Below are 15,406 nucleotides of genomic sequence, written 5' to 3' on the forward strand. Positions count from 1 at the left end.
ATATACCGATACCTTAGAAGCCACTAAAGACATTTTCCCTTAATTTTACTTTGAACTGAAGCACAAATTGAAACATATGCACTGAATTTTTGAAAGGTATTATTTCACGTGTAAATAGCGCCATCTTCTGGCGCAGTTGAAACAATTTGTGTATTAACATAAAATGCATTATGGATTGTAACTGCCGTTTTCTTGACAAGTTATATGTACAGTTTATTGAATAAAAACCCTTAATCTTGGGGCACCTGGGTAGCTTAGTCAGTTAGGGGTCCAACACTTGGTTTTGGCTCAGATCATGATCTTAGGATCCTGGGACTGAGCCCCATGTGGGGCTCCTCGCTCAGCATAGAGTCTGCTTGAGATTCTCTGTCCCTCTCCCTCTTCCCTTCCCACTCATGCTCCTCTCTCTCTCTCTAAAATAAATAAATAAATCTTAAAAAAAAAAAAAAACCTTAATCTAAAATCAGTTGATTTTTTAAAAACAAGAGCATTAATTAGCATGTCTTCAAATTGATAAAATTCAACAAGAGACTAAGTCAGAAACTCTAGATTCTACTATTAAATCTTCTAACTAGATATTGAATCTTAGACTAACCATGTATCCACTCAGGACCTCAGTTTCCTCAACTATAAGATTGTTCTACTAAGTCATTAATTAAGTTACTTTCAGTCTAAAATTCCATTTGATTCTAGCTTTAGAAATTTTCATTTCTGGTTTTAGCATCCTAATATTGAATTTAAGCCTGTTTATGACACACTTTTTCATAGTTATCTCTTTTGGTGATATGGGTTTGTTTGGTTATGCTCTCTGCTTGAATTTTCTTCAGAAATAAATCTTAATTTATATTTATACTTCTCACTGTCCAAATAGCTTTCCCCCAAATATTAGAAGGACTTCACTGAATTATAAATAAATCTAAACTCAAGTAACTGAAAACAAGTTTCTAAAAAACATTCTATAAAGATAAGATGATTTAGATAAGATAGGTCAATGTCGAATGGAGCAATTAAAATTAATAGGAAAGACATCTCTCCAAAGCTTCTGGAAACTTAAGTGTTTATGTGATAAGTAAGAAATAAAATAGGCTGAGTTTGGGCAGTTCTTCCTAACATACCCATAGACTTCACCAACACTAGCCTGTAGTGCAGGCTTGCCACCTTGGATTTATCTGTACTACCAGTACATTCTTCTCCCTTTTAAGTCATCGATTCAATTCTTGCCTCCAAATAGCTTGCTCTCATATATATACATATGTATATGTATACCTTCTTTTTTTTTTTTTTTTAGTTTTTGATGTAGTGTTCCATGATTCATTATTCCAACTCTTTGGCATCCATCTAGTCCAGGTTCTCAACCTCCTAGGCCCTCCTGGGCCTGCAATACTAAAATATCCATTATGGTCTAATGCTTTTCTAAAAGTAATGTAAGGATCATTTGGGATGCTGGTTAAAACATGTCATCTCCTAGACCCCATAAAGTAGACCAGCACTGTCCAACAGAAATCTCACATGAGTCACACATGTAATTTTAAATGTTCTTGTAGTCAGATTAAAAAACTAAAATGAAACAAGTGAAATAAATCCAATACATGTGAAAATATCATTTCAATATGTAATCGATTGAAAGACATATCACTGTGATACTTTACATTCTTTTTTTTTTATACTAAGTCTTTGAAATCTGGTATTCTTATACTTGTAGCATATCTCAGTTCAGACAAGCACATTTCAAGTGCCTAAGAGCCACCTGTGGCTAGTGGCTATGGTACTGGACTGAATTAGATTTGGAGAAGGGAGAATAAAAGTCAGGAATCTACATATAGCAAAATACCCAAGTGATTCTTTCACACTCTCAAGTTTGAGGACCACCACTCGAGACCGTCCTATATACGATCCATTCTACAACCACTACTGAATTTACACTTGAAAAAAATACCCCTTTAATTATGTCAATTCTAAGAGCCTAGAAATCCCTGGTACGTCCAACTTATTTCAGATGGATATTCAAAGCTCCCAAAATGTGGCCTCACCTCATCCATCCAACCTGCTCTCCAATTTGAAAATGTCTTGGGTTCTTCCATGAAATTTTCCTAGGCAAGTATTCAAATGATCATTCATTCAACAAATATTGTTGGACTAGCCACTGTCATCATGGATCCTCCATGGTGACAAGGAAGATATAACACAAATCATGACGTAATTATTACAATGTCATTGTTTTCATTGTAAGAATGAAAACAATGCTCTGAAATAGTGTTCTGAGATGCTATGAGAATGCATAGGGCAGGATTTTATAGTCCGAGAGGTCAAAGAAAATTTCTAGAATACAGTTACATTTAAGTAAAAAAAAAAAGTATAAATATAATTAGCAATTTGAATGGATAGAAATTTCTAGGCAGAAAAAAGCACATTACGAAAAGCCCTGAGGTGGAAAAATGACTAAAGGAACGGGCAGATTAGGAAAGTAATCTGAAAGGCAGCCGAAGAGTTAGGCAGAAGCCAGATAAGGCCAAATTATGAGACTTCAATTTTTCTTTTTTTCAAGTATGCATATTTATTTATTTTTTTAAAGATTTTATTTATTTGACAGAGAGAGAGTGAGAGCAGGAACACAAGCAGGGGGAGTGGGAAAGGAAGAGGCAGGCCCCCCGCTGAGCAGGAAGCCCAATGGGGTTCCCATCCCAGGACCCTGGGATCATGACCTGAGCCGAAGGCAGACGCTGAAGACTGAGCAACCCAGGCGCCCCTCAAGTATGCATATTTAAACAAAACTAGATTACAAACTCCTCAAAAAGTACAGACTTGGTCTTCTAAACATAATTATTTCTTACATCTCACAGAGCACAAAAAAAATATTTAATACTTCTATATATGGAAAACATCTATTTTGCCAGCCTTTTAAGCTCTAGAATCTCCAAAATTATACTAACAATTATTTGTATCTTCAGGTAATTTCAAAACTATATTACCATGAAACTGAAGAAAGTCTTTCCTGAAGTGCTCTGTACTGACATAAAGTTCCTTAGAAAGAGAAACAATTTTTATTTGTAGTAAGGTGGGCATCATGCTCTACCAGTGTGATGCCAGAATTCTGATGCTAAGTTCCTGATGGAAGGAGTGAAAAGATGGTGATTCAAACACACAAACACACAGGTACAAGAGACTAAAGGATGTAAGGAAAATATTTTAGGATTACTCGGCCTATTACCTATGTTTTACTCTTCAAACTGATCAAAATCTGATATGTAACACTGTCATAAGCAGCATTCTAAGATGGCCACAAAATCCATGGCCTCTAAGGAGCACATCTTATATAAATAATCTCTGCTTGAGTGTGGCCAGAACCTGTGAATATGATGGGATATCACTTCCCGGATTAAATTCATCAAAGAGGAAATTATCTGACTAGGTCTAACCTAATCAGATGAATCCTTAAAAGGGATCTCCATCAAGTCTGAGAGACTGAAAGTATGAGAAGGCCTATGGAAGAACTACCTGGCAAAGGCACAAAATTTGCCTCTGGCCAACAACTAGCAAAACCACCTCAGTCCAAGAAACAAGGATATTAATTCTGCCAACAACCAAGGGGCTTGGAAGAGAACCCCAGATCTTCGATGAGATTCCACTTGCAGACACCTTTATTTCAACCATGGGAGACTCTTAAGCAGAGCATCCAGCTATATCATAGGAACTCCTGATCTACATGACTAAGATAATGAATGGGTGTTATTTTAAACCATTAATTTGTGGTAATTTGTTAATAGAAAAATAAAACACGAATGCATTTCTCATATAATTCAATAGTATAGCTGGTACATAGTTTTTGAGACTTCATTTTACAAATAATTTTTCTAGCTGCTTTAAGAATAAAGTTGTTCCGTAATTGACATGAACAGTAATTGTGCCCTTTAGTACTTCTCATCCTAACAGGAAGTCAATGAGTTTGTGAGTCAAAATTCCCTGAAAAGTTCTTCAGGGTACGTGGGCCTTTTTGATGAATGAGATCTTATTCCTCATCGGCGTCTGTGGGTGCAGCGTACGCGCGGGGTAGACCAGGCCTAAGTTCGACTGCAGTCCCTGCCGCTCCAGACTGCCTCACAGCGGAACTGGGTGGAAATAGGCTGAGCCCAGGATAGACAAAAACACAGGACAAAAAAGGCCGCGGCTCATCCCTTTAAGCCTAACCCAATTTCTCAAGAAAAGCCGCGATTCCATAGAGTAATCAGGCTCTCTCAAGCTGTGGCTTGGCTACCGCGCACGCGGTTTCTTTACTGACTCCCAAAGCATCTAGGAAAAGTTTCAATCGCTAGTTTCAATCTAGGGATCACTGGGGCCACTTAAGATGCAGCTGACGGACAGTTCATATCACCTTGAAGACAGCTCTGAAACTGACAAATTGTGCTCCTTGGTCGCTCACTCCGCACGCCTACGGAGCGGCCATTAAAACCAGGTTTTGGGGCGCCTGGGTGGCTCAGTTGGTTAAAGCGACTGCCTTCGGCTCAGGTCATGATCCTGGACTCCCTGGATCGAGTCCCTCATCGGGCTCCCTGCTGGGCGGGGAGTCTGCTTCTCCCTCTGACCCTCCCCCCTATCATGTGCTCTCTCTCAAATAAATAAATAAAATCTTTTTTTTTTTTTTTAAGATTTTTATCCATTTATTTGACAGAGAGAGACAATGAGAGAGGAAACACAAGCAGGGGGAGTGGGACAGGGAGAAGCAGGCCCCCCGCAGAGCAGGGAGCCCGATGCGGGGCTCGATCCCAAGACCCTGGGACCACGACCTGAGCTGAAGGCAGACGCCCAACGACTGAGCCACCCAGGCGCCCCAATAAATAAAATCTTTAAAAAAACAAAAAAACACACCAGGTTTTGGCGTCTTCTTCCCTCAGGCCGGTCTAGTAGACCACAACTACACAGGCCCAGCCGGGACCCTGCGGAGCTTGACCACCCAGAACTGGGCGACCACGCCTACCCCCTGCGCCTGCGGACAGGCCAGCTCCGAAAAGCGCCCAGAGGACCTGCAGGCCCCGCCCCACGGGGCGGGGCCTAGAGGCTCATCGCGCCTGCGCCGAGGCCCGAGCGCGTGCTGCGCCGTTACTTTTGAAACGAGTGGCGGGGAACTGCTGTGGGCGTCTCTGCTGTCGCTCTCTGCCGGGGGAAGCGCACTCCTTCGTCTGTAGGACTGGCCATGGCGCTGCAGCTCTCCCGGGAGCAAGGCATCACCCTGCGCGGGAGCGCCGAAATCGTGGCCGAGTTCTTCTGTAAGTCGTCCTCGCGCAGGCCGGAGGGCGGGGTGAACTGAGGCCAGGCCGCCCGGTAGGCCCGGGGCTCAGCCGCGGAGGCGGGGGAAGCGGGAGGGGGTGGAGGGGAGGCCGCGAGGCCGCGAGGCCGCGAATTAAGCTCTCTCTGCCCCAGCCTCCTGCCCGGCGGGAGAATCTAGGAAGAAGCGGATGCAGACGCCGCCTCCGGGCTCCTTGCTAATGGTGGGGCTTGAGGCCTAGGTGCTGCTGAGGCCTGCGGCGCGATGTAGCCCCTCCACCTGCAGCGTTGCTTTCAACTACAGAGCCAGGCACTTTCCGCCCGCCCCCAGCCTCCGCGACTTCAGACGGAGTAGGACCGGGGTGGGGGCCACGTATATTTTTAACAACCCCTCGGCCCCTCTTTGATTCTGGTATTGGCGGTGATGGACTAGATGTAGGAAACGCCATTCCGGACCAGGACAGTTGTGCCTTCTGATAGAATCTGGCAGGACTTGTGAGGAGAAAAGGAGGAAAAAGAGGGAAAGGTTTGCTGAGAGCATTGCAGAGAACAGTTAATCAGTTGCTAACTGAGATGCAAAAGCCTATTTTGACACCCTCTAACCACATAATCTGAATTGGGACTTGGATTACAGTGAGTTGTAGTACTACTTTGACAGTAGATTAATGCAGTTTGGCGTTTTTCTCTTTTTTTGCCACAGAAATGCAGGTATCGTGTTCTCTCTTAATTAGAAGCAAGGTTTTAAGAATGTTTAATGCCACTTTTTACCTACTCTGCTTTCAGCAAAACACCCACAAACACGTTAAGGCATTTATGGTTTTATGCCATTAATGAAACGTAGCCACATCTAAATATGTTTTATTTTCCAGAGTTACAAAGTGATAATGACTTTTCTTTAACATTCCTTTTGTTTCCAGCATTTGGCATCAACAGCATTTTATATCAGCGTGGCATATATCCATCTGAAACCTTTACTAGAGTGCAGAAATATGGACTCACCTTGCTTGTAACAACTGATCCTGAGCTCATAAAATACCTAAATGATGTGGTGGAACAGCTGAAAGGTATTTAATTGTTGCAAACCATTTTGAGTTTTGCAGGCCTTGTAGAACCCATATTTTCTGGCATCTTGGTGGTCATTTTTCAGCTCTGTACAAAAAGGTATAAAACACTACAACCTCAAATATAGTGATTCTTAATTGGAAGGAAGCAAATAATATATAAATTGAAAGAAAGTCCACCCTTCCCATACTGCAGTTTGAGTGGGTTGAATATTTTGATATTAGGAATCTGATATGGCTTCACAAAACTGTCTCCATCAACTTCCTTAGAAATGATTTTTGCAGTTCATGTAGCCAGATGGAACAAGTTGGAATTTTCTGTCCTTATGATGGTGTTCACTATTGGAGAAAAATCCACTGTATATTTTTAACATATATTTTCTGTAACTGCCTAGAGTTTAAAGCCATCATTACTTAAAGGAAAATAAAATTGGATCCAACCTGGAAACTAAACTTAAAGAAAAGAACTACTAAGTAATAGAGCACCCAGTAGAGTTTTATTTTTTATATATTTCCATTTGTCTTTTTTAAAATCCTGCCTTTAATCAGTAAGCCTTTTCTATCTGAGCACTCACTGTTTTTCTTTAGCTCAAGAAATTACTATATTGAATCAATACTTGTTCTCCATCTATTCCTTTTTCCCCTCATATTTTTCTCTACTTAGGATTCCCACTTCTAATTTTTCTGTTGTAGGATGTTTCTCCCTAGCTCCCCATTTGATCTTCCAAAACTAGTTCCAAAAAACACTAGTCATCTTTTTTTCTTAATTCATGAGTCATATATTTCTTTGTATCAAGTAGCTTTATTTTTAAAATTAGATTAATTGTTTTTTTTTTTTTTATTCAGGGCTAAAAAGTAAGATTATTAGTAAGCAACTAATAATCTATGTCATCTTAATTTGATGGAGAAGCAAGCCCCACCTAAGCTACTGGTTTTTGGGTTGTCTCCTTTAAGACTACACTGAGGATATTTCTTCACCTCGGATGTATGCAGACCTTCCTATTTAATTTCTCCCTTTTATTTTAGTTAAAATGGAGGAATTGCTCTTCTTAGAGGCAAATTGTTCAATCTGAATCCCCATTCCTCTAGCCTTAAGGATTTTATCCTAGTTCTTCTCTGGTATTTTTGATTTCTTTGTTTTGATCTCTCTTCAGTTTTAAAAGAAAAAAATTTCCACCCACCCCAAATCCTTAAGTTACTACCCAATTTCTTCCTTTTCAGAGCTAAATTGACAAAAATCGATATATGTCAAGAAAAAGTTGATACATACGACAGCCCGTGTCTAGCAAGTGGCTATTTTTGTACTGCCTGCAAACTAAGAATGTTTTCAGATTTTTTTTTTTTTTTTAAGATTTTATTTATTTGAGAGAGAGAATGAGATAGAGCATGAGAGGGGGGAGGGTCAGAGGGAGAAGCAGACTCCCTGCTGAGCAGGGAGCCCGATGCGGGACTCGATCCCGGGACTCCAGGATCATGACCTGAGCCGAAGGCAGTCGCTTAACCAACTGAGCCACCCAGGTGCCCTGTTTTCAGATTTTTAAAGGGCTGTTTTTTAAAGACTATGCAACAGAGACCTAGGTGGCCCACAAGCCCTAAATATTACAAAATTGTTTTGTCTCTTAAAAAAAGAAAAAAAACCACTACAGATTCCTGAGTATACTATCCCAATTTCCAAGATTAATTCAGGGCTTGTCCTGAGGCCCTCTTCTCACTATAATCTCTCTCTAGGATGATCTCTGACATGTACATAGCTTCACTAACAACCTTGGTGTAGTTGACTCACAACTGTACATCCAACCCAATTCTCCTAATTGTGCTCATATATTTCGTGGCTCCGTTGATATCTTCATCTGGCTATCGCAGTGATACCTGAAAACTAAACTTAAGGCGCTCCTGGCTGGCTCAGTCAATGGAGCATGCAACTCTTGATCTCGAGATATGAAGTTGCAGCCCCATGTTGGGTGTGGAGATTACTTAAAAATAAAATCTTAAAACTTAAGCATCATCTCCCATTTGCATTCTTTTTCTCAGTGAATGGATCAGCCATCCAACTAGTGATATAAACTAGGAAGTTGGGAGCTATCTCAGTCTTTCTTCTTGCTTACTCATAAGTAGTCAATAAATCCTAACAGTTTGAACCATGAAATCTCTTGAATCTATCTACTGATCCATCTCTACCAGCTTATCCTTCTCTAAGCCTTCATTACCTCTTGCTTGAATTGCTAATTAATTGGTGTCTCTAGATCCCCTCTTTACCTCTACTCTACTTTCCACATCACAGCCAGAAGGATAGTTCTGAAATACAAATTTAATTACATCATACCATACTTCAAATACAGTAATGACTTCCCTGGTTCTTGAAGTGTAACTTCTTTAATTTGGCCCATATGGCCTTGCATGGTCTGACCCCTGTGTATCGTACACAAACTGACCTTGTTCATTCTCCCCTTTCTTTACTGCAGTTGTATTACCCTTCTTTCAATCCTCTGGTCAGATGCTCTTCCCTTTTCAATATTTAAGACCTGTACCCTTTTCTGTATCATTTTGCATATTTAATGATAATTTATTTGTAGAACTGAAGTCAAGTGAGAACTCCCTGAGTGAGTCCAGTTTTCCTCTATTATGCTCTCATTGCGTCACATACTGCACCTTCATAGCGTTTATCACAATTATAATCTTATATTTATCGGTGCAGTGATTAGATTAATGGCCATCTCCTGCATCTTACTTGGATTAGGGTGTACTTCATGTTTTCTACTCTGTCTTCAGCACTCAGTACTATATCTGGTACAAATACTGAGAATTTGAAAACAGGAGCTAGGTTATTGTGGGGCAGGTTTTCTGTACAGGTTGGCAGAGTTCCGAAATACTAGCGGTAGGAATTTGCTGAGGATAGAAAGTGAGACCTGGGAAGAGAGTTGTTTTGTAATGCAGTGAAACAAAAAAGATTCCTTGTTATGTATTGCAGATTGGTTATACAAGTGTTCAGTTCAGAAACTGGTGGTTGTCATCTCAAATATTGAAAGTGGTGAGGTCCTTGAAAGGTGGCAATTTGATATCGAGTGTGACAAGACTGCAAAAGATGACAGGTAAGTATGAAGTAAATTGCTTCCATTTTTACAGATCTTTTTCCAAAACTGTTTTCTTTTACTAGATGAGTTCTACTTATATTGAACTAGTTTCACATAAAGTAGTTTGTTTCTAAGTATGTTAGATGTGATCTTTAATCTCCTGTGGAGAAGGATTGGGCTCACAAATTGTGCTCACGAAAGAATTTTGCCTATCACGGACTTTTAACAATTGCGCTTAGGCTAAATCCATAAATTTCAAACTTTAGTGTTTATGATGCTATATGTAAAGCTACCATGGTGTCCGTCCTAGGTGGGCCATTTCATGAATTGTAGAAAGGTACTTTTAACCATGAAGTATTATCCTAGACTTTCTCCCAGCTTACTGTGCAGCTCTACTGTATTTCATTTAATGCTACAGACTTCTTAGACATTCCCTTTTTTTTTTTTTTTAGGATTTTATTTATTTATTTAATAGAGCATGCGAGAGAGGGAACATAAACGGGGAGTGGGAGAGGGAGAAGCAGGCTTCCCGCCAAGCAGGGAGCCCGATGTGGGGCTCAATCCCAGGACCCGGGAATCATGACCTGAGCCAAAGGCAGTCGCTTAACTAACTGAGCCACCCAGGCGCCCCTCCTTAGACATTAAACTGAAGTTTTTAGATTATCCGGATGGGAGATGCCCATCATTATATGCTAATTTCTAGCATTGTCCTAGGCATGCTTACCTGTAAACTCTGAACTATCTCTCATAATGAAATGATGGAGTTTGCTCCTGAAGCCTTTGGTCTGTTTTAGAAAATGTTTAATTATTAACGCCATACACGAGTAACATCTTATTTGAGGCAATAGGAAATTAGACATTTAGGCATTACTAAAAATGCCAAAATGATTATACCGATTCAATATTTTAGATACTGCTTGTTATCTTTATTTTAAGACATGCTGAAGCTTTCCTGACTTGAAGTACTTGGCAGGTTTTCTAGTCATCTGTTATTTAATGACCTGATACTAAGAACAACCCTAAAAAATGATTGGAAGGATAAATGAAATAATAGAGATACATATTGTGCCTACTAAGTTTCTTAAGGACATATATTTATTTTCATTTAAAAAAAACCTCCTTTTGAATGCATTACTTATTTGATTTTGGAAGCATTTAATCAGATAAATAATCTTACCTGTGTTTCAAATAACTTGTTAAAACTTAAAATGAATTAATTGGTTTCTTTGATAGTGCACCCAGAGAAAAGTCTCAGAAAGCTATCCAAGATGAAATCCGTTCAGTGATCAGACAGATCACAGCTACGGTGACATTTCTGCCACTATTGGAAGTTTCTTGTAAGTATTATACAACTTCACACTGGCTTAAATTTGTTGTGGAAAAGACTAAGCTACTACTTTAAGAATTAATGCGCTCATTAAGTTTTTTCTTAATTATAAATGTCATGTTATATGAATGAGAAAACTGTGATAAAGCTAAAGTAATGCTATTTGCATTTTATTTACAAGTGCTGAAAAGGAAAGGAATGAAAGTATTCTACAGTACTCACTCTTGAATCTTTTGATGTAATTTCTGTCATTATTTTTATTTTCTACACATTTCTATGTATATAATTAAGATTTATAGCTATAATTGTGTCTTTGTTTTCTTAGTTACTCCTTCATTCATCAGATATATCCTAAATACCTACTACATGCCAGATGCTGTTCTGGGCACTGGGATACAGCTGTCACAGAACCAAGGTATTATCTTTTCTATGGCTTAGATTCATGCTGTCTCATGATTAATTGTATACTTTCTGCAAATATTTTTAGTGGTTTTCTCTTTAAAAAAAAAAACTTGAGTTTTTCATAAAGTAAAAGGAGTACAGTATTTTCTGTACTAAAATTTCCATTGAGGAAAAGCAATTAGTTAATATAATTGATTAGAGATCAAGGTAAACTAGCTTTTCTGACACTATAGATGGTTCAAATGTGAAAGACACAGGAAGGGTGGTTGTACTTTAGAAAAAAATAATTGTACTTTAATGATCTTATCCCCAATTTAGGTTCATTTGATCTACTGATACATACAGACAAAGATTTGGTTGTACCTGAAAAATGGGAAGAGTCGGGACCACAGTTTATTACCAATTCTAAGGAAGTCCGTCCCTTCGTTCATTTACTACTACAATCCACAAAGTCAATAGCATGGTGGCCTACAAAATTCCTGTCAATGACTGAGGATAAGATAAGGACAGTGATGTACTTATAACTCTCAGATGTGGTTTTCCTGAAACCAAGTCAACTATAGTTGATACATTTTGTTTCACTGGTTAATTTTTAGATGGGGAAAACTTAACATTATACTTCTATTGAACTGTGCATAATTGTTCCATTTTTTGGTACCCGTATGACTTTATACAGGGTTGGTATAAATTATTGCACATTGTTCAGAAGGGAACTAGCAGATTACATCAGCATTGTTAATGTCAATTCCTTTAAAGGTGGTAACTGTAGATGGAAAGCTTTTGCCATAAAGCTAAATGCCTTCTTAAACCTTCTGGTCAAGTACCTTGATTCGGAATATAGGTAGGGAGATATTTAAATATAAAATACAGCAAAAGAAGTCCGAAAATTCAGAGTCTTTGTTTAGATCCTGAAATTATCTAATGATAATCTGTAAGTAATGAAATACTGCTCCTGTTAGGTCCTTTTGCCATTTATTTTATTTGTATATTTTCCGTATTAAAAGCATTTCCAATTATTTGATTTTAATTTATATAACTTGAACTTACAAAGCTATGTATATTGCCACTGTTTAAATTCCTGTGATACAGAACACTTAAACATTTTTTTTATGTTTTATAAAATCAAGCTTTAAATGATGTAATAAAGTTAAGTATGTATATTTTAATTTGTCTTAACATATTTTTATATTGGTGTGGTATTAACACAGTTAAATAGCAGGATGGATTCAGTATAGCAAATAATATCTTGTACCTACCAGGGCCTAAGAATACAAACTTGAGTCAGTCTGGAGGTGCTTTCAATTTAATGGACAAGCTTTGATTATACCCCTTTAATCTTATAACTGTGGACTTAAAATAAGCATCATTCTTTGTATAAAATAATACATGTCATTTGGAATTAATTCATTTTAGCATATGTTGGGCTGTAGAACTTTTCTATACTCCTAGCCTTATTGCTAGCCTAGTCTTCCTTATTTTGCCAAGGTCAGTTGAAGGCAGACTTCTAAAAAGTCTCTTCTAATCTCTGTTCTAAATCTTATCTCATTTTGTAATAATTAAGTGCTTAGTATCAGACACTGTTCTAAGCTCTTTATATGTATTAACTCGTTAATCTTCACTATAAAGTAAAAACACATAGCCTGTATCCATTCCTTCAAAAATTACAAAGTGAACACCTGTTAACGTGCCAAGTATTGGGATGAATGAAACAGGGTCCTGGCCTTTCTGAAGTTTGAGATATGAAGGAGAGGAAAATACATGGCAAGCTTCCAAGAAGTAACTACACGGATTTATCACATATGTATTTGTCTTTGTTATTTCACCTGAATGATCTGTTTGATCCTGTTGCCTGCTTGTTAAGAATAAAGGGCAATTCTCTCACTACAAGACAAGTGTAGGTCCCCGTATTTGATGATGGGTGTAGTGAATGCTGTTGCGAAAGCCCATTCCCTTGAGAGTTGAAGCTATCTAATTTTAGAGGTCCACCCACAACTCTTGCCTGAATAAGAAAAGTAGTTATGCAGAAATGGAAATGATTTTGAATTAGGTATGGTCAAGAGTCTGGTTTTCCAACATGAGATATAGTACAAAGTGGTCACTAGTAAGATTAAAACATTTGAATTCTTGGCTGTACATAACCTTCATAACATGACACATTAGGTTGAGAAAGAAAGCAGAAATGGAAGCTCAGTAAAAATATGGAGAGAGTTGAAAATTCTGGAACTACTTTTGGGACAAAAGTTTGAAATTCTTTTCAGAAAGCAGTAACTGCTTTAGGAAACACAATGCCTCTGCTAAATGGCCGGAAATAATGTGGTTCTTCCCCCACAAAAGCTCACTGGTAGCAACTTTCTTAATATATCATTGGTAATACTTAAATTTCTGTCATTTGTGTTTTTATTTACCAAATTAAATGACCCTAATATTATCACTTTTAATTTGTGATTTCTAACATTGCTAATTTCCCCCCCTTATAGATTATGTATCATTTAAGAAATACAAATACAAAGCTATGAGCTTTGTTGGTAAAGCTCAATTGGAAAAGCTTTGGCCTATGGCTCCAACTAAACTTGTCCTGCCTTCTTTCCTATACCTGAAGCTCACCTTAGGAGGGAGCTATTTAAACCAACAGGTTCAAGAATTGTGAATGACCGATGAGTACTGGGTGTTACGTGTAAGTGATGAATCACTAAATTCTCCTGAAACTAATATTACAGTATATGTTAATGAAGTAGAATTTAAATAAAGATTTGGAAGGAAAACAAAAAACAAAAACAAAACGTGCGTGACTTCCATACCATGTTAAACAGAGAAGCCAAGATTCCAAGAGAGTCTGATAGGCCTCTGATAGGCCTGGCCTGGACTCTGACTCGGTTTTGCTTACCGTAGGTACAGGAATGAAAACAACATGTTCCGATTGGGCCTGTCGAGGTCTGAAACAGAGCCCCAGATGGGACTGAACCACACCCGGTCTTCAGGACTCTTCTCCCAGTGTCATCAATTGGACAGAGAAGTCAAGCCTTGATGGGAATTTTACACAGAGGTATAACGATCTCATGTTTTAGTTGGCTTTTGCTTCATAGCAAACAACCATAGAATAACCGTAAGCATTTTTTTTTTTTTCCTGTAAGTCTGTGGATTATCTGGGGTGCTTGTTTTATTCTCATGCAAATCTGCAGGTCACATGTTTCATTCTACCATTGAAGGGGCAATAGCTAGCCAGGACTTTTAAAGCTTAGTTTCCAAACTTTGACACTGACATTTTTGCCCACATTCCACTGATTTTGGCCAAGTCTTGTGGCTGAGCCAAACTTCAGTGGGGCAGGGAAGTATACTCCTCCCATGGAGTTGGGGAAAGGGGTATGTGAAAATGTGATGAAAGTGATAATATTATTATTAGACAGGAAAGATCAGAATAGCTATAATGCCGCATTGTAACTCATTTTCCACCAGATGTCACTAATGCTGCAATATTCAAATTAAGGTGAACTTTTGACTTTAAAGGCTGTAATATTCAGCTTTTCTTATTGGAAATCAACAGTGGGATTTCTGGCTACAAAAATATAGACATCCAAGGAAGGAAATACAGCATCTGTAATTGGCTAAGCACTTCACATGAATTATTTAATTTAATTCTCATGCTTTAGTGCACAAGTAGAATTGCGGAATCAGCGGGCATGCAAACTGCACTACATTTTTTAGAGTTTAGATGGTCTCTTCTGTCCATGACCAAGGAAGCTCATCTGGCTCCTCAGCAAGCACATCAAAAGGAGTGTTTCTTCACCCGTTTCCTAATGGCTCTTACCTTTGACATCCTCTTAGCAATTGAGTGTCCAGAGCAAACTGGTTTTCATTTACTCCGCTTTACAAAACTCTACGTTTCTTTGGGTGCATTTGTATTTACACTTTCCTCAGATGACTTCCTGTAACTTATCCATATTGTGCAAAGAATAAATCAAGTGTGCATTTGTGAGCAGTTGTGAGACACTTGACCCACTAGTCAAAAGAATTGTTCGTTAAGTAACCTCAGTTACTCTTTAGGGAATTAATTTTTGGCTAAAGTTGTAAATAATAATTTCTTATTCTTTTTTTAATTAAATATGTGAAATTAGATTTTAAGTTATTTTGTTCAGTGTAACCGTGATAAAAATTTGTGTTGGAATAACTATGGAATAGAAATGCTGCTAAATTCCAAATTTTATGAGCTACATTTTCTAAGAACAGATCTTTAAAGATCTTTCCATTCATCACGAACATGGCTTTGAAAGCCAGCAGTATTAACTGAT

The 15,406-nt window shown here is 38.4% G+C and overlaps 1 pseudogene; it reads left to right on the forward strand.

The window, feature by feature from the left end:
• LOC135363647 (mitotic spindle assembly checkpoint protein MAD2A-like) overlaps positions 1-15,406 on the forward strand; it is a 51,029-nt pseudogene extending 35,623 nt beyond the window's left edge.

Source organism: Mirounga angustirostris, unplaced genomic scaffold, assembly GCF_029215605.1.
Source record: "Mirounga angustirostris isolate CCGP_5_RB_7025 unplaced genomic scaffold, mMirAng1.0.hap1 SCAF_2, whole genome shotgun sequence".
Taxonomy (NCBI): domain Eukaryota; kingdom Metazoa; phylum Chordata; class Mammalia; order Carnivora; family Phocidae; genus Mirounga; species Mirounga angustirostris.